Source organism: Mytilus edulis, chromosome 7 (assembly GCF_963676685.1).
Source record: "Mytilus edulis chromosome 7, xbMytEdul2.2, whole genome shotgun sequence".
NCBI classification, from domain to species: domain Eukaryota; kingdom Metazoa; phylum Mollusca; class Bivalvia; order Mytilida; family Mytilidae; genus Mytilus; species Mytilus edulis.
In genome coordinates, this window is record NC_092350.1 from 56,744,122 (window position 1) to 56,767,886 (window position 23,765).

General features: G+C 32.2%; 1 long non-coding RNA gene across 2 annotated transcripts; it reads left to right on the forward strand.

Moving 5' to 3' along the window:
- The first annotated feature begins 9,842 nt into the window (after window positions 1-9,842).
- Window positions 9,843-22,979, forward strand: LOC139481841 (uncharacterized). Of its 2 annotated transcripts, none has more exons than XR_011654710.1 (3): window positions 9,843-9,983; window positions 16,996-17,067; window positions 22,277-22,979. It is a non-coding gene; the product is annotated as an uncharacterized lncRNA (long non-coding RNA). The 2 variants fall into 2 exon arrangements; XR_011654709.1 differs by lacking the exon at window positions 9,843-9,983 and adding an exon at window positions 10,952-11,035.
- The last annotated feature ends 786 nt before the right edge of the window (window positions 22,980-23,765 follow it).

The following is a 23,765-nucleotide window of genomic DNA, read 5'->3' on the forward strand; positions in this document are numbered from 1 at the left end:
GCGCCCTTTAAAAACAGATTACAACGCGGTGAAGGAATTTTTTTCTAGTTTGACCTCCAATTTCCTTAAGAATTACAGGTCACCGTGCGGCATTCAATAATGAACAAACCTTATACCGCAGAGTAAGCTTTATAAATTTATTTCTATTCCGTTATATTTGGGGTTTTCCCTTATCTATTTCTATCTTTAGTAACTGGTTTGTAGAACAAGTTTGTAAAACAAGTTTGAAGAACTCGTTGGATAGTATCTATATATAAGTCTTTAGTGAGTACTGCACGAGTATTTCATAGGCGGGAATACGGGTGGGGTATATAAGTCCGATACTTGGATAATTTGTATCGAGGTTCTCACAGTAACTTTAAAGTAACAACACGTTCTGCATAGTATCGAAGTTACTGCGAGCAAACCAAACCTACATTTTGACTTGCCTCTTATTTCGACATGTAGATAGATTAGAAATGTTTTAAATTCGGACGAATTTATGAGGGAGAATTTAAGGCCAACAACATGGGAGATATCTCAAAGGAGAAAATAATCCACCAAAATTATTCAAGCTTATAATATAATTAGGAAAAGAAAACCAGTAATGAAAACTGTCATCACAGTAATCACTAAATTTTGAAAGACACGTTAAATATTGTGGCGGATTAAAACATTTTTGAGATCGATTAATTCTTCCGTGATACTGAACAGTTGTGCACATTGTATATAGTTACATTGTACGCCAGTACAGACGAACTCGAGCAAGATTGTGCAACACGCAAAACTAAACACATTAAGGGCATTAGTATACTTTGTATTACTTTTAAAATCCTATCTTTTTAAAAAAAATTATCTGATGTCTTGCAACAGTTTTAGAATCTAGACATAGCAGTACTCATTAAAGTAATCTATCAAATAACTTTTATAATATAATTAGCATGGATTGCAACAAGACAAAAGAAATAGAAGATGAAGAAAAAAGTGTCCAAATGTTCACTGACTTGTTTCCAAGTTACCTTATTCCAAAAATATTCTTGTGTTTTACTTGAATCAAGACCCAGTGTGCTATCAGATATTTTTTCCTTACGACGTGAAACTTTTTGACGACATGCATATAGTTTTTGATAAATCCACGGTATTGGTTTGTCATCTGGATAATGATAGCAATGCAGACCATAAATTGCACTAATCATAATGAAGCAGCTCAGAATTAAATTTTCCAATAACAACATTGATATATACGACAAGTCTGGTAAAGAAGATGGCGGCAGAAGATTAGAGGCTATTGTCATATACACAGCTACAGACAATAACACTGTAATGGCGTATCCAATTCTTTCTCCAGATTGTGATGGAATTTTAAAAACAAGAATATTCAGGATCCCGATGAATATTAATGGACAAATCAATGTTATGACGAAATATTTATGTCTTCTTTTAAATTTAAAATCAAACTGTATGGCGGGAATGTCGTACCTCGATATGACATACGTTTTCGTTTCTATCAGTTCCCATGTCACGTGTTCAGCATAGTATTCTCTATTCGCACTTGGAAACATAGAAACAAGTTGTATATCTTGCATTAAATGCAGATATGGCCACGCCAATAATATAACATAACACTCCTGTATATCAAACGGAAACTGAACGTTGTTTATCTTACAAGACAAATGCCAAAGAACACCAGGCAGCCAATAGCATGTGCCGTCATATTCGACTAGAGTTTGAAGGTCAGCAACGTCTATGAATGTTGGGACATTTACTGAATTTCCGCTTAATAAACGAGGTTTCCATATCGTAGACGAAGAAAGCCATGTAGAGTAAGCGTCACCATAGTCCCATGGTTTCCAAATTAAATTAGTATCTGTCCAGGATATATTCAAAAACCCAACAATTGAAAGCTGACCCTTGACCTCATCTAGGTCTGCCAAGGTCACCAAGTTTATTCCCACATATACCTTGGTAGGGTTCTCCATATTACTTTCTGGTCGAATATGTTTGTTGTAATCCAATAATAAATCCTTATGTAAAAATTTTATATCGTCGAAAGATTGGCAACAAATAAAACGAATAATATTTGACAATAAGAAACTGATTATAATCCTCTGCATTTTTGTTAAAAATTGAAAGTAAACTTTGTTTATAGCTTATTGCATAAAATTATTTTTCTTTGGATGTTGTATTGCTGTTGGAACCAACAATTGAAATGTGTTCAATTCCGAAATTTCTTCTGTACAAAGACAATCATCAGTTGCTAATATAAAAATGGCTACCGACGGACAAGCTGAATAACTAAATCGTATAAAACCCTAAGGAAATGAAGTATAATATTAACCTAAGTGAGGCAAAGTTTGTTCATTTGTCTACTGAGATTTTATTAAAATTCTTTTAATCACAAAAATTTATAAACAAACAAATTGATTGCTTTGACATTGCCTGCTGTTTTGATAATGGTAGTCACTGTGTCACGTTTCCGTATTTAAACAATATCTCGTATTTAATTTTTATTAAACGAGTTTGATAGATCTGGACCGATGGGAAATAGTTATATAGCCTTTAACAAATAATTTTAAATATTTTATTTCTAGAGCTTTAGTTATAAACAGAGATTAGGGTTTGTTTACGTCCTATGCAACTTGGTTTGATGGTTTTTTGTATGTTATAGTATTTACATTAATCACTGCGGGGAAATAAAATAGTTAATATCAACTAAACATATAGCATTTAGATAATTATAATCAGTATTAAACGGTCTTTTATATCTTAATGTAGGGGCCTCGGTGGCAGAGTGGTCTGTACGTGTAGTTCTTCTACTTTTATCACTAGCCGGTCAGAACTGAGGTTGTGAGTTCGAACCCCGCTCGTGCGGATGCATTCGATTCCAATCTTAATTGACAAGGAATGTCAGTTTTCCTATCAAAGGTCGGTGGTTTACTCCGGCTTCCACCACCTATAAAAAATGGCCGCCTCGACATAGCCTAAAAGAGGCGCTTAAAAGTACGAAATAGCCCAAAAGTGGCGCTTAAAAGTGGCGTTAAAACCCCAACAATCAATCAATCAATCAATAAATATTTTAATGTTAACGTTAACGTATTTTGTGTTAATCCTCATTCACGCGCTTTTGTGGACCAATCAGCATGGTCGTACCGTAACTGTATTTCTTAAAATATTTCGAAAATGTTAATTGTACTCAATGCAAGTACCTAGATGTTATTCAAATTTAAGTACAGATCCAGGACATCATAATATATTGATGCAATAGAGGTGTGATACATTTGAACAACATTGTTACACTGTCGCCAAAATGACCCTCCCACAGCTGCAATAATATTTGTCACAGCATGTGATGTGAGTGCGATTGCGGATAGTGAAAATATTGTAAAAGTTCCTTAACTTCCATACAATCAAAATAACTTTAAATTATATTCAGCTACACATGCAAAACGTATTCAGTCACAATGGCAGCGTGTTGAAGTTCTTATAGCGGACTCAGTTTTAAGTGACCTTGCGCAAAGTTATACCATCCTCGCTAGCCAAGGGTTACGATCAACTTTCCTCTCCTCTCCACCCTTTGCAGATACATTGTAAAGTCAACATTTGTGATAACAATGTTGAGCCATCTATAGGTAGATTAAAGTCACGCCCATTCCGAATACATTATTCTTGACTAATGGCAGCACTTGAACTCAATACACAGGAACTTCTATAGTTGATTAAAAACATTCAAATTAACACTAAATATAGACGTATGTTTAGGGATGTAAAGACTTGTTGCACAATAAGCACGTGACACTTGTGTTCATACACTTTCTTCATTTACACGTGATCATGTTATAGGCGCTTTTTGATTGGATGCAGCGAGTTTTGACTGCATCCAATCGAAATCGTTACCTTGTGTCTCCAAAATTCTATCTCAATCCGCCAAGGGTGGAGAGGAGGAAAGTGGATTGTTACCCTTGGCTAGCGAAGATGTACGTTATACATGCCACTGATGATTAAAATACACATGTTGAAGGAACAATCAATCAATCACCAGCTTGTTATTAGTCCTTTAATGAACGAAATTATTGGACGGGGCTGGGTGCTTATATAGTGCTGATCAGACAGTTAAAGTCTCTTTTAACTGATCCATATAGAAGAGGGACAGTCAAACTCATAAATCGAAAATAAACTGACAACGTCATGGCTAAAATTGAAAAAAAAACAAAAACAGAAAAACAATTATAGTACATATGAGCAACACGAACCCCACCACAAACTAAGGGTGATCTAATGTGCTCCGGAAGGGTAAGCAGATCCTTCTCCACATGTGGCACATAGTTAATGCAAAAGTTGTGCTCTTTACATGTCTATTATAAGTCAGTTGGAATTCAGTGGTTGTTGTATGGTTTTGTCAGCCATATTTGTTTATTAGTTATTGTTACATTTGGTGCTCCGGAAGGTTAAACAGCCCCTGCTCCACATGTGGCACTCGTCGTGGTACTACAATAGAGAGGAGACGGGACAATTGGAACATGTCCTTCAGCATCTGTGAAAATGCGCGTAATTCCAAAACTATGTTGTTTGTTTGCCGTTTACAATTTTGTCAATAGTTTAATGCCTGGTGGCCTGTTATAGCTTACAATGTGGTACGGATATTGTTTATTGTTGAAGGCCGTAAATATTCATTACCTGTTTTCATTCTCGTTCTTTAAATTTAAAATGGATCATATATTTTTTTATATTTATTGTCATTTTAGCATTTCCACTTTAATACTAAAAGTTTTAAAGATATGATTCTACTCTTTGTGACATATTGCATAAATTCGAACTGTTTCCATAATTGAAAAGTTTCTTTTCACTAAAATGAAATATGAAAGTCCGGACGATCGGTTGCTGGGTGGTCTACGCAATTCATCCTCATTGATCACAAGATACCTCGCTCTGGCATGGTGCTGCCGACTCCGATCTTGGTAGGTTAGGATAACAGATTTTCTTACCGAATGTCATGGGTTCTTCGGGGTTTTCCTCCGTCAATTAAAGATTAAAAGATTATCGCCATGGAATAGCCTAACCCATGCTGTAAGCGATGTTAAACGATGTTAAATATCAACTATGTCTTAATAATAATAATTAAAAATAAAAACAAATTATTGAAAAAGAAAATACATATGGCTTTAATTTAAGTTGTAGTTTTCATCAGCCAGGGTTGTCTTTCTTGGGATATACATGTATGTTCAAACTAATACCGTTTGATCGATTATTGTTTTTTTTTTTAGCATCAAGCGACAAATGTAACATATTTTCATGACGAAATCAATCAAATTAGTAGTTCGATATTAACATGTACATATTATATGTATTTACATTAGGAGAAATGAATAGAATTCAACTATAATGGCGAAGGATGCTACATATGTATGACTTTGTGATAGATGTTAGAAAGGAGCAGACGGTGACCTTTCGTTTTCAATAAACATCTTAGACGACGGTAATTAGTCTTCAGAACAACAATAAATAGATCAAAAACGCTTTCAACAAAAGGGGGAGACTTCACTAATAATGTATTCACCTAGCACGTAAGACGGTGCATTATAAATCTAATACGGGTTCTGATTTCAGCAGGGACGAATCCAGCCGTTTTAACCATATGTCCTCATTTAAAAGCATTGATATATATATAGTAAACAAAAATGGGGGTTCCAACCTCGGGAACCAGCAGTCCCCTGAATTCGCCTCTAGCCAGCTAGGTAGTCTTACAAACGACAACATGGAATTTTCGTTCTTTCATTCTGAAGAAAAGAACAATTCACGTATCAGGTAATAGGTGGGGGTTGCAGAAAGAGAATAAGGGGCTAATGCTACAGAAAATGGGCAAAAAAAGAAAGTAGAAAAAAGGCAAACAAGTGAAAAAATAGAGAATAATTGGTGGCTAAAATATAAAGAATGGATAAAGCTTCTTTTCTATAAATTTGATAATGAATAGAGAAAAATAATACAAAAATTAAAGAATATGGAATTGAAGTGTCCCCTCCTTCCCCAAACCCATGCAGACCATAATGTGTCATTTTGGTCTTTTGATGACAGTTGTCTTATTGGCAATCATACCACATCTTCTTTTTTATATTATAAAACGAGGATGATCCAGTATAATTTTATTTATTAGAAAATAGTATATTACGTCTTTAAAACCATTGTGACCTTGTGATAAATAAAATGTCATCGAAAATGAAGAAAAATATAATTTTACTCAAATTATTGTTGTAATGTAATGTGATTAAATCCTAATCGACAACATTCAATTTTGTGTTTGTCAAGTGTAAAATCGCCAGCTTGATATGATTAGCATATAATTATACTTTTAGCTGAACATTTTTCACATGTGTTACTTCTAATATGGTCTTTTTCGTAAAACATGTTAAAAATCGAAGAATGCGTCACAAAATTAACTTGTGATTATAAGCAATCTAACTATTCCCAAACAGTAAGTTCCTACTGTAACTTTCTATTATGCATGATTTTTTTAATAATAATTTTCTTTTGCATTCAAATATATATGATAATTTTCTTTATTTCATCACTTGATTTGAGAGTGATATTTCCTTTCAAGCCTTTGACCATCAGTATTATATTGAATCAAAGACACACAGTTGGTTCTGCAAAATGCGATGCCCATTATGGCATATCATCCGAGTCCATTCCTCTCGTCTCAAATGTACGATATTTCGGGTAAATATGATCGAATTTTCATGATACAATTTGAAAAAAAAAATATTTTCACATAATAAATGTTTTGAATTAGGTAAATAAAAAAATTGATATTGATTTTGAATAAGCAATTCATCCATTTTAAATTGGGATCTCGGGATTTGATGAAAATATACTATCAATTTAATTATCTTTTTTGAAGCCAACTAGCATGTTAATTAAGACGTACAAAGAAACACGTACATGTATATGAAATATTGATTTCCAATACTTTTCAATCTGTGCTTAAAACAATGGACGAGTTAATGCAAATTTTGTTTAGGATATTGATTACTTGTTTCTTTTTTTACTTTAATGTCCAGTGGCAAATATGTGATGATTTTTCGGGAGAACGCTTGCCATACTCTAATAATAAATAATAATTAAACTCCTGAGATTGAGTTTTATATTATATAAAAGATGTTTATATTATCTCTAGAGACATAAGCAACTGTTGAAACGAGACAATAACTTTTTATCAGATTTTATATAGTTGATTCGACGAGGGTCTAAAAGTATGGAAATCTTTAAAGAATGTAGAATGAAGCTCAGTGCAGCTTTAATTATTTTTATCTAAAAATAAGAAGACGTGGTATGAGTGTCAATGAGACAACTTTCAATCCAAGTCACAATTTGTAAAAAAGTAAACAATTAAAAGTCAAAGTACTGCCTTCAACACGGAGCATTGGCTCACATCGAACAGCAAGCTACTATAGTACATATGAACGACCCAAAATGACCCTTGTGTTGTAATTTTAGTGCGATTGAAAGACTTATTTTAAACATATTTATTTATAGTGGATTGGGAAACAAGTTATTACAACTTATATCAATCTCTTTCCACTTTGCGGGTGCGATTGCTGCCTTGTAGTGGCATTAGCCTGCTCTACATGGGTGTCTTTTACGTGCAAGAGAAATGACTCATTGATCGTCCCCTTCCGACAGACTATCATCATTTGAAAGACTTTACAATTCATCTGATGTGTTTTGATCAATGTTGAAAGTAATACGGTAATCTATACTTCTACGCCATTTTATCTTTTGTGGAGAGTTATATAATTCGCAATTATACCACACTCTTCTTATATCTTTTATTGTATAAATCTTATAGGTTGTACCAGATTGTAAAAATGGTTAAAATTAGTAATTGTCTATTTTGTAATGTTATATATGTAATAGAAGTCATTTTGTGGAAAGTAAACCGACAACTGATGTACACAACAAATGCAAAAATATAAGATTGGATCCTGTAATCTTTAAAGACAAAGGGGTTCTACAAGGGTTATATCTTAATTGGGATCTCATCGATGCAGACAAACGAGCAAAGGACACCAGAACACGATTATCACCGTTAATAATGTTCGTTAGGGAGTTAGTAAACATTAAATTTCAAAGAAGGGAGGGGGGGGGGGGGGGGGTTGGGGAGGTTATGTTTTTATTTTTCTTAGTCAGGCATTTTTTTCACACTATCAATTAATAAATGCTATTATAGTATGCTCCTTGTGAGCCCGTTTGATGGAAATAAAGCATCTTCTTCATCTATAGTGGTCCTAACCATATAGGCTTTATGAAAGTCACCCAAAATGAAAGTGAGTTGCAATACAAATAAAACACAGTGAAATGGTACTGCTTGCAAATGTAATGCACCGTGGTGAAGCAAGTTTGTGTTTACAAATGTATGGTCAATATAGACGTAGTAACTTCAAAATAAAACCCATATATATAGGATTCCATGTCCTAAGTAAACCAAGAAACTTGATTTTTAACTATTATTCATTGAAAAGCTTCAAAATTTAATCAGAATACATACGTCTTTCATTGACACTCATACCACTTCTTCTTATCTATACTATTAAACGAGAAGACCTCATTCTGTGTGTCGCTTCTCTTCCTTCCACAATAAAGTAATCATCATGCCTCTATGTTCTAAAGGTACCATGCATAGTCTCATTGGTATCTAATCTTATGACTATTCAGTTTGGGTTGTTTTGGGAGAAAAATGAAATAAGTCATCCGGATATTGTTCCCGTCATCAGGCCAACTTATAAGTAATACAAGACTTCCGGTTTTAAACTTGCACATTATTTTCACTTAATGGAAACACAAAACATTGATACAAAATAACTGATTTTTGATACAAGGGGTTGACAAGGGGAAATTTATTTTTGCCTGCTTAATTAAAAACAAATAGTGTCATGAGTGTATCAAGGGTCGATAATGTTTATAAATAAAACCGATTTTTGTTTAATAACAAACCTGTTTTCTCTAAAGCATACATCATCAGGACTTTTTTTTCTGAAACAATATGTATTTTAATACTCAGTAGATACTATTTTTTTCACTTCCCTTATGATAGTCAACTCGATGAATGAGTTTGACTTCGATTCGGAAAGGTTGCGCACGAGTCGGAAGAATGGACATAGACCGAGTACTCGGTGACGGGACAATCATTTTCGCTTTGATAGAGACTCTATAAATATAATATAACAGGGATCGCCTTGCAAAAATAAATTGAAATTGATAGTAAATAGCATATACACTTTATTTATAGTCTACGTATGTTTATAGTATACAGAGACGCAAAAATAATGGAATTTGATAGAAAACTAAAAAATAACGGACTTTTGAAAAAAAGGGAGGTTTAAAAAATTGTCCTGTCTCCAAGTACCTAAGAATTTTGATACATTTTCTGAAATTCAATTTTGATACATTTTCTGAAATTCTCCAGACCGTAAAAACTTTTACCAAAATTCTCCGTACAACAGTTTACATACTTTCAACCAAGTTCTAAAAGATTTCGCGGTGTGTCCTAGTATCTATTGAAAAAAGGTAGAATGGATAACACACATATATATATCTTTGTAAAAATAAAATACAAAAATGTTCCCCCAGTTTTCCGTCCCCTTTTTTCCCGTTAAACAATGCTAGTTCTTTCAACTATATTATGTAACCAAACTTTCATATAGGCAAACATAAAATTACAACAAGTGACATTCTATGCGATTGGATAGACGTGTAAAAAGCAGATCCGGTTTACAAAGTTTTACATCATTCATAAAACTATTTATATGTACATGATATACACAAAATTATGTAAATAACTGTCATCATCTGTAATTTGTCATAGTTATATTTTTATTAGTTTTTAAGTCTGTAGTGTTTACGATTGGTGTGTTTATATGCGAATATTTACAGATCCGATCCGGATTGTTGTTTTATGTTTCTCAGAATTGTTTATTGTCTACTTCTACGTTTCAAAATCAGACTATGTGCAGGTAAATAAGGAATTTCTTAACTTTACTAACCTACAATCATTTATTCTAATGCGTGTGTATGTATATACATGTATTTCTAATATATGTTTTTCTCTGGTTTGTAAGTGCACAATTGTTGATCGTTGAACAAGGTAAGGTTGAATTTATGTTTCAATCTTTCATTTGGGTTTTTATATTGTGTATTTTTAGCAGTGATTAATTGTTGTGTGTTTAGCGCCCAGTGGCAAATATTTCATGCAATATCAGGGGGGTCATCTTAACTATTGTATTCATCTATACATGTAGCTCTATGGTATCTTAATCCATTTAATAAATACATGTCTAACCCCGTCACATAATGCATTTGCCTGTCCAAAGTCAAGTTCAGTAACTCTGGGATAGTCGTTTGTTGCTTTATATCAAACTTACTTTTCGTACATTATTTTGTACATAAAAAATGGTCGATAGTGTTCTCGTTTGAATTGTTTTATATTTGTCATTTCGCAGACTTTTAAAGCTGACTTTGCGATAGGGTTTTACTCATTGTTGATATCCTGTGGTGACCAATTGTTATTTCCGTGTTATTTAATCTCTCGTGTAGAAAGTAAAAACACAAAAATACTGAACTCCGAGGAAAATTCAAAAAGGAAAATCAAAAATCAAAAGGCAAAATCAAAAGTCCAAACACATCAAACGAATGGATAACAACTGTCATATTCCTGACTTGGTACAGGCATTTTCTAATGTAAAAAATGGTGGATTAAACCTGGTTTTATAGCTAGCTAAACCTCTCACTTGTATGACAGTCGCACCAAGTTCCATTACATTGTTAAGAGTTGTCGCATTACCAATCATACCACAGCTTCTTACTTATACATGTATATACAGAAAGTGTATAAATCTATGGCGGTTTCTAGTTTTTCTACAAATCTATGGGAGATTTTGAATCGTGTTATTTTCCGGGAAAAAGATTTATATATACCGTCACAATTGAATAACATTTTACGTTGTCGATGTACAGTAGCTAACGAGCACACACGTAAAACTATACTGTTGGGTAAGGCAAGTCATAGGTAAGATATGTACTTACTTGTCTTCAGTCTATTTGAACAAAGTCTACCATAGATTTGAAAACTAGTTTTAAATTCGCCTTCGATAAGGTTTAATTTTTTTAACTACATGTATGCTCTGCCATAAATTCGGGATGACAAACTGTTATATTTACCATAGATTTGGAATCGGACATAGATCTGGAACACGCCATGACTATGAGTCCTACATACAATGTATATAGGTATCATGTGAGAATAAATAATAAAACGTATATATTATATTTTTAATTATCTTTTGTCTGTCTTGATCGTATTGCAATATTGGCACACGATATAATATTTGGCCTTTTAATTTTTAAGTTCACCTGGCTCAAAGGTAATATGACGGTTGTATTATTTAATGCATCAGTTGTAAATAAAAAAAAATCAGGTGAGCGACACTGTCTATGAAGAAATAACATAACAAATCTGGTGCACACTGAATAACGCGCGTAGTGGGTTAGTTTGAAATGTGCACCACATTTTAAATGTTATTTCGAATAGACAAAAACAAATATTACAGTTATTTCTTATAATTTAATTCTAATTCCATTTTAAACCGGAGTAAACCTGGAAAAAACGTTAAGGACGTCAAGGTCACATGACTAAATGTTTCTATGAGCTGATAAACTACACGACGTCAGCCAATCAGAAGACGCGTTGCATCAACAATTAAATTAAAGTTTGATGTTTTTTTCAAGCGTCACTGATGAGTCTTTTAAAGACGAAACTCGCCTTTCGTACATACAAAATTATAAGCCTTATATCTTTGATATGCTTTTTTGTTTAAAGCAAAATGAGACAAATGATATACAGCTTAAAAGTAATCAAATAAAATCATTTTTATAAAAGTATTTCTGTAGTACTAGATGTACATTTGCTTAAAGTAACGCGATGATATTTTTAATAGAATCAAAAGTGGGGAGTAAAAATAGGCAGGGCAGGAGATTTGAGTAAAAAAAAAAGGCAGGATAAGACACTTTGCAAAAAAAAAAAAGGCAGGATGACTATTTAGGTAAAAAAAGTCAGGATAAACTAATAAAAAAAAGGCAGGACCGAATAGAGTGAAGACAGAGATTACAACTAAAAAAAAATGCAGGACAACATTTTTCATCCTAGCACCCCCATAAAAATCAAATGATAGCTCCCTAAATCGTGTTCAAACTCACGCTTATTTTTGTAATCTATTACTTTTAATTGTCTTTTGTCTGTCTTGATCGTATTGCAATATTGGCACACGATATAATATTTGGCCTTTTAATTTTTAAGTTCACCTGGCTCAAAGGTAATATGACGGTTGTATTATTTCATGCATCAGTTGTAAATTAAAAAAAATCAGGTGAGCGACACTGTCTAAGAAGAAATAACATAACAAATCTGGTGCACACTGAATAACGCGCGTAGCGGTTTAGTTTGAAATGTGCACCACATTTTAAATGTTATTTCGAATAGACAAAAACAAATATTACAGTTATTCTTATAATTTAATTCTAATTCCATTTTAAACCGGAGTAAACCTGGAAAAAACGTTAAGTACGTCAAGGTCACATGACTAAATGTTTCTATGAGCTGTCAAAAATTACACGACGTCAACCAATCAGAAGATGCGTTGCATCAACAATTAAATTAAAGTTTGATGTTTTATTCAAGCGTCACTGATGAGTCTTTTAAAGACGAAACTCGCCTTTCGTACATACAAAATTATAAGCCTTATATCTTTGATATGCTTTTTTGTTTAAAGCAAAATGAAACAAATGATATACAACTTAAAAGTAATCAAATGAAATCATTTTTATAAAAGTATTTCTGTAGTACTAGATGTACATTTGCTTAAAGTTACGCGATGACATTTTTAATAGAATCAACCGAAGAGTGGGGAGTAACGGTCCTTCATTGAAGGTACTGAACCGAATTCACTCTTAAATTGCTCTTTCACTTTTAATAACTGTATAGTTTGTTTTGTCAAATTTTCAAACTACACCCACAATTGCACCTAGGCTTGGACTCTTTTAAAAGACACGACACTTGGTTAACCATAATAGTTAATAACAAAAGTCACGGAATCATATGCGTTTGTTTATTCTCTGGTTTTTAGTCTTATCTCTTAACTTAGTACACTTAATACGTATATAAGACTACTAATAGGACCAAACTATAATGGATCACTGTTTTGGTTCGGATTTATTTATCAGCACAAATTGCATTCAATGTAAGTTTTCAGAATTTTAAGGAGAGCGTTGTAAGAAGGTATAATAGCTTAGGGTCCTCGATTAGTTCTATATTCTTTAGCTTTACATCATTGTTTTTTTTAAGTAGCCTATTATTGTTTTTTCTATATATTTCACCACCCCATTTTTACCTATTCTTAATTTGTTTGACCTGTTTTTCTCTTATCTTTTGCACTTTGTGTCCACTTGTTTCTTATGAAGAACAGCCCTATCTGACCTTCTTGTAAAGGATTGAACAAATAAATAAATAATTTTTAAGAAGAACGACATGCGCACTTCCTCATAACGTAAACAAGAGCTTTCTTTGAAAACTTTGACGTGTTACTTATTGAAAAATGACGACATTTCCCCATTGATGTCATTATACATGTATATGTACTTGTGTTACAAAATCAACTGTTACATGTACATGTATATATGGAATTTCTGATTGCTTATGATTACGTAATAGATATGTAAATCAACTTTAAATTTACTATGTGTTTGTTCAGAATGTGCGTAGTACTATTAAATTGTTTTTTGTTTCTCTCTTATATTAGTTAAATACGATGCTTTAGTTCATATGCAATTGTATACTGCCAAACAAATCACAAAGGAAAGAAACAAATCATGTAAGAGAACGGATTCAAATTATCATGTATTTCTTACTTTGCCAAAAGTAAGGGGTCTAGTTGGGTTGTTTATTTCTGTATTCTTTAAATTTTAAGGCCCATTATTCTTTATTTTTTTTATATTTTTTATACAGTCTCTATGCTTTGCCTATTATTCTCTTTTCTTTATTTGAGTTCCCAATGCTCACCAACCTAGTGGGTACAAGATTTCACCTTACATTATTATATGCTGTTTTATTCGGGATTCACTGATGATTTTTTTGTAAGGACGAAATGCACTTCTGGCGAACACAATTATAACCACACCTTCAAAAAAATAACTGATATGTGTTGTCCTGAATAAATTGGCTAAAATAAGAGATAATTGTTGTAGCATATGCACTCGTTGATTGGGACATGCTTATTCTTCCTGGCGACTAAGAGTACATAACTGGTTCTAAGTAGGGTTCTATAGTTGACGAATCTTTTATTTACTGTAGAATAAATATAGTGTGAAGGATGTACACCTCTGAGGAGCCAAAAATTTCTACAATTAAACTTTTTTTCTTAAGCTGATTTTTGGGTTCTTTTTTTGCTACGGCCTTCTGAAAGTACCCAATTTTGATGATTTTCCAGTTTTTCATGCATACATGTATTTACCTATTTTTGGGCTTTTGTCGTGAAAAAACTCACAGTTCCACAATTAAACTTTTTTCATACTTTCATTAAAGATAAAGTGGACCAATCTGAATAAATCTATATAAAAAAAATATAGGTAGATGTAAATTAAAAGTTTTATATGTTTTATTTGCCTTTTTAAATCGAACCTACATGTCACGGCTGGTAATCTACACACGCAGAACATTTGGTTCTGCAATGAAAACCGTGAGAGGATTTTCCGGTTGTGCTTGAGTGGAAAAATTGTCACCGCTTCGAAAGGTATATACATTTCTAAATCGCAATTTTCTTATTCGACTAGTCAAAATATTGAAAATCGGAGAATGCTATGCTGTGGTGAATACTTAAACGAAGAGATACATGTATCATTTACTGATGTACGTGGAGTTAAACTCCTACAAAATCAGTTGCCGTACGACAATTTGCCTAAAAAAGTTACATTTAAATTCTAAAATGGTTCTAATTTCACACCCTCAAGTTCAAATTTACTAATCGGTCAATGGGTATGAATGTCGTTTTGGGCGGTGTGTACGCTGTCCGGTGTTGATCGACATCTTAATAAATATAAAAAACCTCATATTTTCATTCTGACATGCGTGAGGGGATCGGTTCTGATTGAGGACATCGTGAATGCGTGAGGGGACGTGAAATCATAATATAATATCCAAACTATGAGTCTTTGAAAGTTGCCTAAATGTTGTCAGATTGTTCATGAGAAAACACATTTGTGTGCATTAACAAAATTAATGAGATAGAATTTTGAAATACATTGTGGGAAGATAGGTTTTACGAACAGTAAAAGGAAAACAATTGTCAACGATTTGTTTCTTGCTACAAATAAAAGTGACGCTCAGATGAAAAAAGTTCGAAAGCCAAGACAAGTACATTGAGGACCAAAAGTTCCAAAAAGTTGTGCCTAATACGGCTAGAGTTTCTACCTGGAATAAGAACATCCTGGTTATTTCGAATAATTCATAATTTTGCAACCAGTGATGTTTTATAAAATGACTATATAATAGATATACATGATAAAATCGAAGTGGTGACTAACTACACAATAAAAACGGTTACATAAAACTATCTAAACCAGCACATAAAAATTCACAGCCGAGTTAGCCAAAACCATAAATGCACAAAGTGACGTAATATATGAATTTCTTAAACAATATCCCAAAAATAGGATAGGCAGAATTCAGGATTAGATTTGCAATACTGATATAACATTTATCAATAACAATGAAAATTACAATATTAATTATTATCACATTGTGGACTGGTAGTAAACTATTCCGATTATTTGCCCAAATCCACGAATTTGGACACATATTTTAAATTTATTGGGTAAACTTTTATTCATAAAAAGAAACATGGTCATTTATGGTTATTTCAAAATTATATCTCATAATTTTTATTTATGCACACAAATGTTTTTTTCATAAACAATCTAACCATATTAAGGCAACTTTCAACGACTGATAGCTTGTATATAAAGATATGATTTCAAGTCCCCTCACGCATTCATGATGTCCTCAATCAGAACCAATCCTCTCACGAATGACAAATTGAAAATATGAGGTTTTTAGATTTATTAAGATGTCTATCAACACCGGACAGCGTCCACGACGCCCAAAACGACATTCATACCCATTGACCGAAAAAAAAAATTGAACTTGTAGGTCTGTTAATAGAACCATTTCAAAATCAAAATGTCACTTTTTTAGGCAAATTATCGTGGGACAACTGATTTTGTAGGAGTTCAACTCCACGTACAACAGTAAATGATATATGTATCTCTTCGTTTAAGTATTCACCACAGCATAGCATTCTCCGATTTTCAATATTTTGACTAGTCGAATAAGAAAATTGCGATTTAGAAATGTATATACCTTTCGAAGCGGTGACAATTGCTCCACTCAAGCACAACCGGAAAATTCTCTCACGGTTTTCATTGCAGAACCAAATGTTCTGCGTGTGTAGATTACCAGCCGTGATGTAGTATATCCTTTTAACCAATGGTTTTGTCTGTTTTTCCTCGTTTAATGTTTTTTTAATGGTCCTTAGTTATTTCTTTCTCTCGTTTGTAAACTTTTATATCTCCTGCGAGTGAGTCAAGTTGCAAAGGGTTTCCATGGTTTACATCGGTTTTATTCTGCCTAAGGTTTGCACTATCTGCCGTGGTAGTATTGACAAGGGAAACTACTGAATGTTGCAATATTGAATTATCTCCCCTTGAAATTTATGTTACTCTTGACCTACTTAATTTTTAAAGGTCTCCCTGTGACCTTGAATAACACGTATGCTGTCTGAAACATGTTTAATCTAAAATTGTGAAATTTACATATAAAAAAAATATGTTGCATACATAAACAGCTTCCTCAGCATTAATCTATATTACGCACGCCCACAAAATCATAACTAATTTCATGTAGTTTTACTTTTTTCACAGATCTAAAGAGGCTGAATTTATTAGATGGAAAATGAACAACAAATTGAATTAACGGAGTTTACAGATGTTAAGGTACAAGTATAAACTTTATCGACCTGTTCATTGTACCATCTCATTGAAAATAATCAGGCGACTAACTGAAGGCGTATTCGTTGCAGTCTTTCTGGTTTGATTTTCAACGGTTCCGGTTTTTACTGGTTTGAAAAAACTGATATGAAGTTTGAAAAGTCGAAGATGGTGCATGGCTTTGGTTTTTACGAATTCATGTCAAATTAGGTTTGGTATCTAGTTTGGAACGATTTGGAAGAACATCTTTTAGGTTTATCAAACCTTAGGCTATCATAAACCATAACCAGTAAAGAGGCAACAAGTACGACCTAATTGCGGATGAATTTTATAGTCATGCATTATAGTCCGATTAAAAATAAACCATCCAGTCTATTTATAAATAAAAAAATAAACATCTGATTCAGTTCACTGAACGAGAAAAAGAGAGATGGGACCTATATAAAAGAATAAGAAGTTCAACGGCGAAGCATCTCTATATATTATGCCATTTAGTCAGAGACTTCGTATGGGGTTGACATTTTGATTTTCTGGGGAGATGTTTTTTCAAATAAAATAATGTTTTGGCCTAGTATTAGTATGAACTGCAAATAAATGATTTAAATTTGCATAAGACAGGAAGAAAATGAATATTTTTCAACATGAAATGCAGGATAGATGACGAAAATGTGTCAGAAGTTTCGTGCATTAAATTGAATTAAAAAAAGTATCAAAGCATCATGCTTTAGTTATGTATCAGATAAATATTAAATTAAAGAAATCCCTCCATTCCCCTCCCTGAGTGTCTATTTGATATCTTTATCTTTAACAATATTATATTTTTTTTGTCATTTAGATTCATAATAACAAATGGTATGATTGCAAGTATATTTTCTATTTTTCTAACAGAGCTTGACATACAAAAAACTTTCTTCAATAAGACAGGTACATAATTTATATAATAGTAAAATTTTACATACGAAAAGTTAATTCATTGTTAAACTTGGACAAACGGAGATAATTATGTCTATGTATTTACAAACCAACGACAGCAGATTGATGGTTGCTTAAGGAGGTAGACCTAGATAAAGGGAAATTACTCTTAAAATCATCAGTACGTTTGTGTCAACTATTTTCAAAAATATATTCTAAGCTTCTAGGTTACATAGATTATTTTCAATCTGTTTCAGGTAAATGCTTAAAATACAATGATGAACTTGACTTCTACAAACGCTTAACTGATTTAAAGAGTTATCTCCCTGAACCAAGGTCTACCCCCTTAACGTCCAGCGGCAAATATTGCATGCATGTTCAACATGATTGACATAAAATTCAAAGGGGTATAAACAATTCCTACTCCGTCAATTCTATTCAGTCAATTAGTCCTTTGATGATAAATATGTGATAATAATGAAAAAAGGGGTTAATTTTATGATTGATTGATTGTTGGTTGCTTAACGTCCAGGGGCAAATTTTATGATAGATTATGTTAAGATCATACTTTAAGGGATCAGTTCTATAATATGTATCGCTGAGACGTCAGATAATTTTGACTGGACCATTATGTTCATGATTATATAAATGCCCATATATAGATACATTTTAAATCTTAACCTTTGTAGTTCAACCAGTAAATACCTAAATACACCCACACCTCCTTTATAAAATACATAGATGATAGAATGAACATGTTGTTGTCACAGCATGCACTAAACCTAAAATGGAAGCAAACTGCCACAACAAATATGTATTGCTTAATTGATTAAGGAGTGACTTGTATGCACCTACACGTATGCCTCAAGCGATTAATTGTTAATACACTTGTTATGCAATCAAATTCGTTTCAACGCATTTGATTCCAGAGTACATGCACACTGAATGTAGCCCACTGAACTTGATAGTTTGTATATGAAAGTACACCACTGATTCATGGTCCCATTGCTTTCTAAGTTTAATTCCTCCATTTTATACATCTCTTTTCTTTTAAGTTCAAATAATTTGGCAATTATTGCATGTCAAAGCAACTTTGCTCATTGTCGAAGGCCGTACGGTGACCTATAGTTGTTAATGTCTGTGTCATTTTGGTCTCTTGTGGACAATTGTCTCATTGGCAATCATACCGCATCTTCTTTTTTTATACTTTATGGTGTCTTGTACTGAAAAAAATCAATATACCTTTAATGGCACATGAAAAAGAACTGATTCCCAGAACTTCGGATGTACCAAAACAGGTACTTCAGATCTGACAAACAGACAAAATGTACCCTCTTTTTTAAATTTGGAGCAGTTTTTTTTTAATATTCAAAGTTATAAGCCCAAAAGTGTTCTACAATGATCACGAGTCAGGCCTTCAGCGATCATTTGACACCAAAAATATCTAAATATTCTGCATATTTTGAAAGTTAAACTCATGCGTAGGAACTATTTTGTGTTAAATATGTACTACTTTCTGGTATGTGCTTTCTGGCCGGGCCCCAATTAGTTATATGTTGTATAATTACACCATTGTCGCAGTTTGGGGTGGGTTGAGCGTTTACGTACACGTATGTGTTAACCCCACCACATTTTAAAGGGGCCTTTCATTCAGTGATTACTTATAGTTGAAGTCAATTGGTGACTTATAGTTAACTTTAAACGTAATCTATGGACCGTACCAGAAAACATGAATTATATCCTGCTTTTGGTTGGGTAAGTATTCTAAAATTGCTTTTTTCTTTGTAATGTTTTGCAGCCGGTTTTTCTGTTTTTTCTCGTGTCTTTTTTTCCTTTCTTTTTGCAGTGGTTTTGTCAAAACTTTTGTAAGCGATTCCTTTTTGATTTACTGAAAGAATTGGGCCCACATCCTTCATTTGTATTCATTAGTTACATGTAAACATTTATATTCTATAAGCGTACATGCGCAGAATAAATCAAAACTCAAACACACCAAACGAATGGACAAAAACTGTCATAACCTAGGTAGCACAAAAACATTTTATTGTATAGCAATATAATATTTCCCACAGAAAGTAACCAAAAGTTAGAGTGCAATAAATTCCAATATTGCACTTGTGCAATAAATCTTCAAATTCATGACGTCATTAACGTCAAAATCTTAGTATAAACCAGTTTTTACTTCCAAATATTATATTGCTATACAATAAAAGGGTTATTGCATGAATATTGGGGAATATTGTCTTTCGTAGAACATATATTGCACTCGCAAGCTCGTGCAATATAAAATTCTACTTGGGACAATATTCCCCAATATTCATGCAATAACCCTATATTATTGATATTTTTAAAATGTATTGCAAAATGTCACCAAAATATCATTCAAAAACATGTTTTTGACGTGATATGTCTGGCTTTACTCATGGGAATAGCATATTTTCTGGAAATATTCGTTCTGAATGTTTAAAGAGCATTATTTTTAAATATCTTGATTTTATATTGAAATAACATTATTTTGATATTATTCAGTGTCAATTGAAAATATCCAGACAACATCTTTTAAACATCTGGACAAAATATTTTTCTTATGTCTAGGATATGTTTTATGGATGTCTACCAAATGTTTTTAAAATATAGTCTACAACCATATACCCATTGTAATGAAAAGTTGATGCATTGAATTGAATGTTTATAAGTCAACTCTTATAATCTACTGGTAGATAATACTTTTGATATATTTTCAGTAGTTTCTCAACTGCCAATTGAATAGCAAAGCAATTCACTCGTGTCAATAATCTGTTGATTTGAAATGAGACGAAAACAATTTAAATATATTCATATTGTATTTGTTGTTTTGGGCTGGTTTTAAACATGTTTTGTTTGTGCACGTCACAGTGCATAAAATTATTCAATCATTTAGGTAAATACATTTAAATGACTACACAGATTTTAAAATGTTATAAGATAAAGAGAATGAAGAGCACATTTTATTGTTAGAACGTTGGAATAATATAAAAAAATATTTTTTTAATTATGTGATATAAAGGGGGGAGATAAGTACCTAATACGTTGGCATATTGTTGGCACAATGTTGGCTTATATTTCTTTCTTGGCATGAAATATCAATGATATTTTTTTTATAAGCACACTGTTTAAAAAACTTTGAATTAGGCATTCTAGTTCTATGCACAGACTATCGTAGTCCTATTTGGTATGAATTTATCATTTGATTTTTTTCTGAGTCCTCAAATGCTCTTCAAATACAATCGTTATTCGCTAGATAATTTTTCTTTTGACTTGATTGGAATTTTCATCTAAGTTAGATTAGAATTGTTAAAAAACTTTTCTATCAAAAATGAGGAGACATTCATGTTTATCTGATTAAAAAATTATATAAAAAATATTTCCTTTTTCATACCAAACATGGGCTTCACACAAATATCACTTACAAACATTAGAAAAACATTTGTCGTACATCTTACAAATATAAATTAGAAATATTATGTAAAAATGTTTATAAAATATTTCTTTTTTCATATCAAACATGTGCTTCACTCAAATATCACTAACAAACATTTTTTAATTAGGACATGAAAATTATATTGATGTTACATCAAAAAGATATTGTATTATACATAAAACCTATGTTTTACATACAAATGTAGATATTAATCAAAAATGTTTTATAAATATTTCTTTTACACATCTAAAAAATATATTTATATTAACTGTAATATAAAGATGTCTATCAGATATTGATTGAATATTGCAAAGAAATATCTCCTCAACATACAATTGTTCTCATTTATAAAACTGTCTATTTAACATTTTAAAAACATCAGCAAAGAATATTTATTTATTACTTATAAAAACATATTTACAAAAAATGTTTTTATATTAGCAATGAAACATTGGGATGAAATAGTATTGTTAAAATATCATTCATGCATAATTTCTGATGTAAAAAAAATGTCTATAAAATATTTTTTGGTAAATATTTTTGACAAACATATATATAACCAGTCAATAATATCATGAAAATATAATGTGTTAGCTGGGAATCCTGACTTGGTACTGACATTTTTTTATGTTGAAAATGGTGGATTCAACCTGGTTTTATAGCTCGGTAAACCTCTCACTTGTATATATATAAACCTCTCACTAAATAAGCTTCAGTCCTATTTTTCAAGAATTTTACTCACTTCTGTACTTTTGTTAATTTATTTTACTTCTTTTTCAAATTATTGGACAGTACTAAATTGGTATAAAACATGTAACAATAATTAGATTTTGTTAATTATAGGTCCAAGATGAGGACAATTATGCAATCGAACAACACAAACCTACTTCCAAAAAAATGAAATATGTCTGGAGGACCTTGGAAATCGTCATTATAACATCGATAGTCTTACTGATTAGTTTCATAATAAGAAAAGCCATTGGAAGTAAATATTTGAATCCAGCATAATACATTTGTATAATTATAATTAATGTAAATTTAACACAGTGTGTGGAGAGCGTTTAACGCTAGTGCTAAAACACACATATCACAGAGGAGTGTCACAATTGCCAAACATGAACAAGAAAATAGCAAACTAAAGGAGCTACCATTTGATTTTTATGGGGGGGCTAGGATGAAAAATGTTGTCCTGCCTTTTTTTTTAGCTATAATCTCTGTCCTGCCTTTTTATTTTTCACTCTGTTCGGTCCTGCCTTTTTTTTTTTTAGTTTATCCTGACTTTTTTTACCTAAATTGTCGTCCTGACTTTTTTTTTTTGCAAGTGTCTCATCCTGCCTTTTTTTTTTTACTCAAAACTCCGGTCCTGCCTATTTTTTTCAAATTTCATCCTAGCCCCCCCATAAAAATCAAATGGTAGCTCCCTAAAGCTCGAAATCCGTATTATTTATATTTATTTGTTATTCATTGACTTGAAATGATTATTGATGAATGTATCTTTATCATTTGTATGTTTGTCTTTAAAATAAATTTTTAATGTCAAAATCGATTGTTAGTGTTGATATGTTGTTGTACATAATCGATACTTTTTAAATAACTACTAGGTATTTTATTCCATGATAAAAAAAAAAGAAGATGTGGTATGATTGTTAATGAGAACAAAAATGACACAAAATAATGACTGCTTGTATATATCATAAACGCGGCATTTAGGAGTTAGATCTAGAGCAAAGACAAGTCGGATCAGACTCAGACCTTGATAATTTGTTTTTTTGTTATGTGAAGAATTTTGGTGTCGTTTTAATGTTTAAGATATTTACATTTTCTTCACACAAGCTAGGGACAATTAAGACTTGGCATATTGTATGTACACATGAACATTGTTCAATTTCGAATATGAATAGTCCTTTATATGTCTTAATTATTTGTATCGTTTGGTTGCTGTCTTATTAACGTAACTAATTTCCTAATATCTCAATACAAAACAAAGTGTACTTGTACATATCATTAGACCGCATTTTGATACTAGTAAATGCTTGATTTATTGTCAATCACTTCAAGTCCAGTGGCGAATATTACATGCATGTTCAGGGCGTGAACAAGAAACACTAAATATAATAGAAAGGTCTTGTAGTTTAGGTCGTATAGGATAAAGGTAAGAGAAAAATTGACTGCCATTAGAAAATCAGGGTATATTGGATATTGACAGATCATTGGTCCTACCCTGACAGGCCTCCTACGGACCCCACAATGAGCTGTAGCAATGGTTTTTCAACCTGCAGAAGCGTGACACTTCATTCTAATTGACCATGGAAGTATCATATTGACAATATAA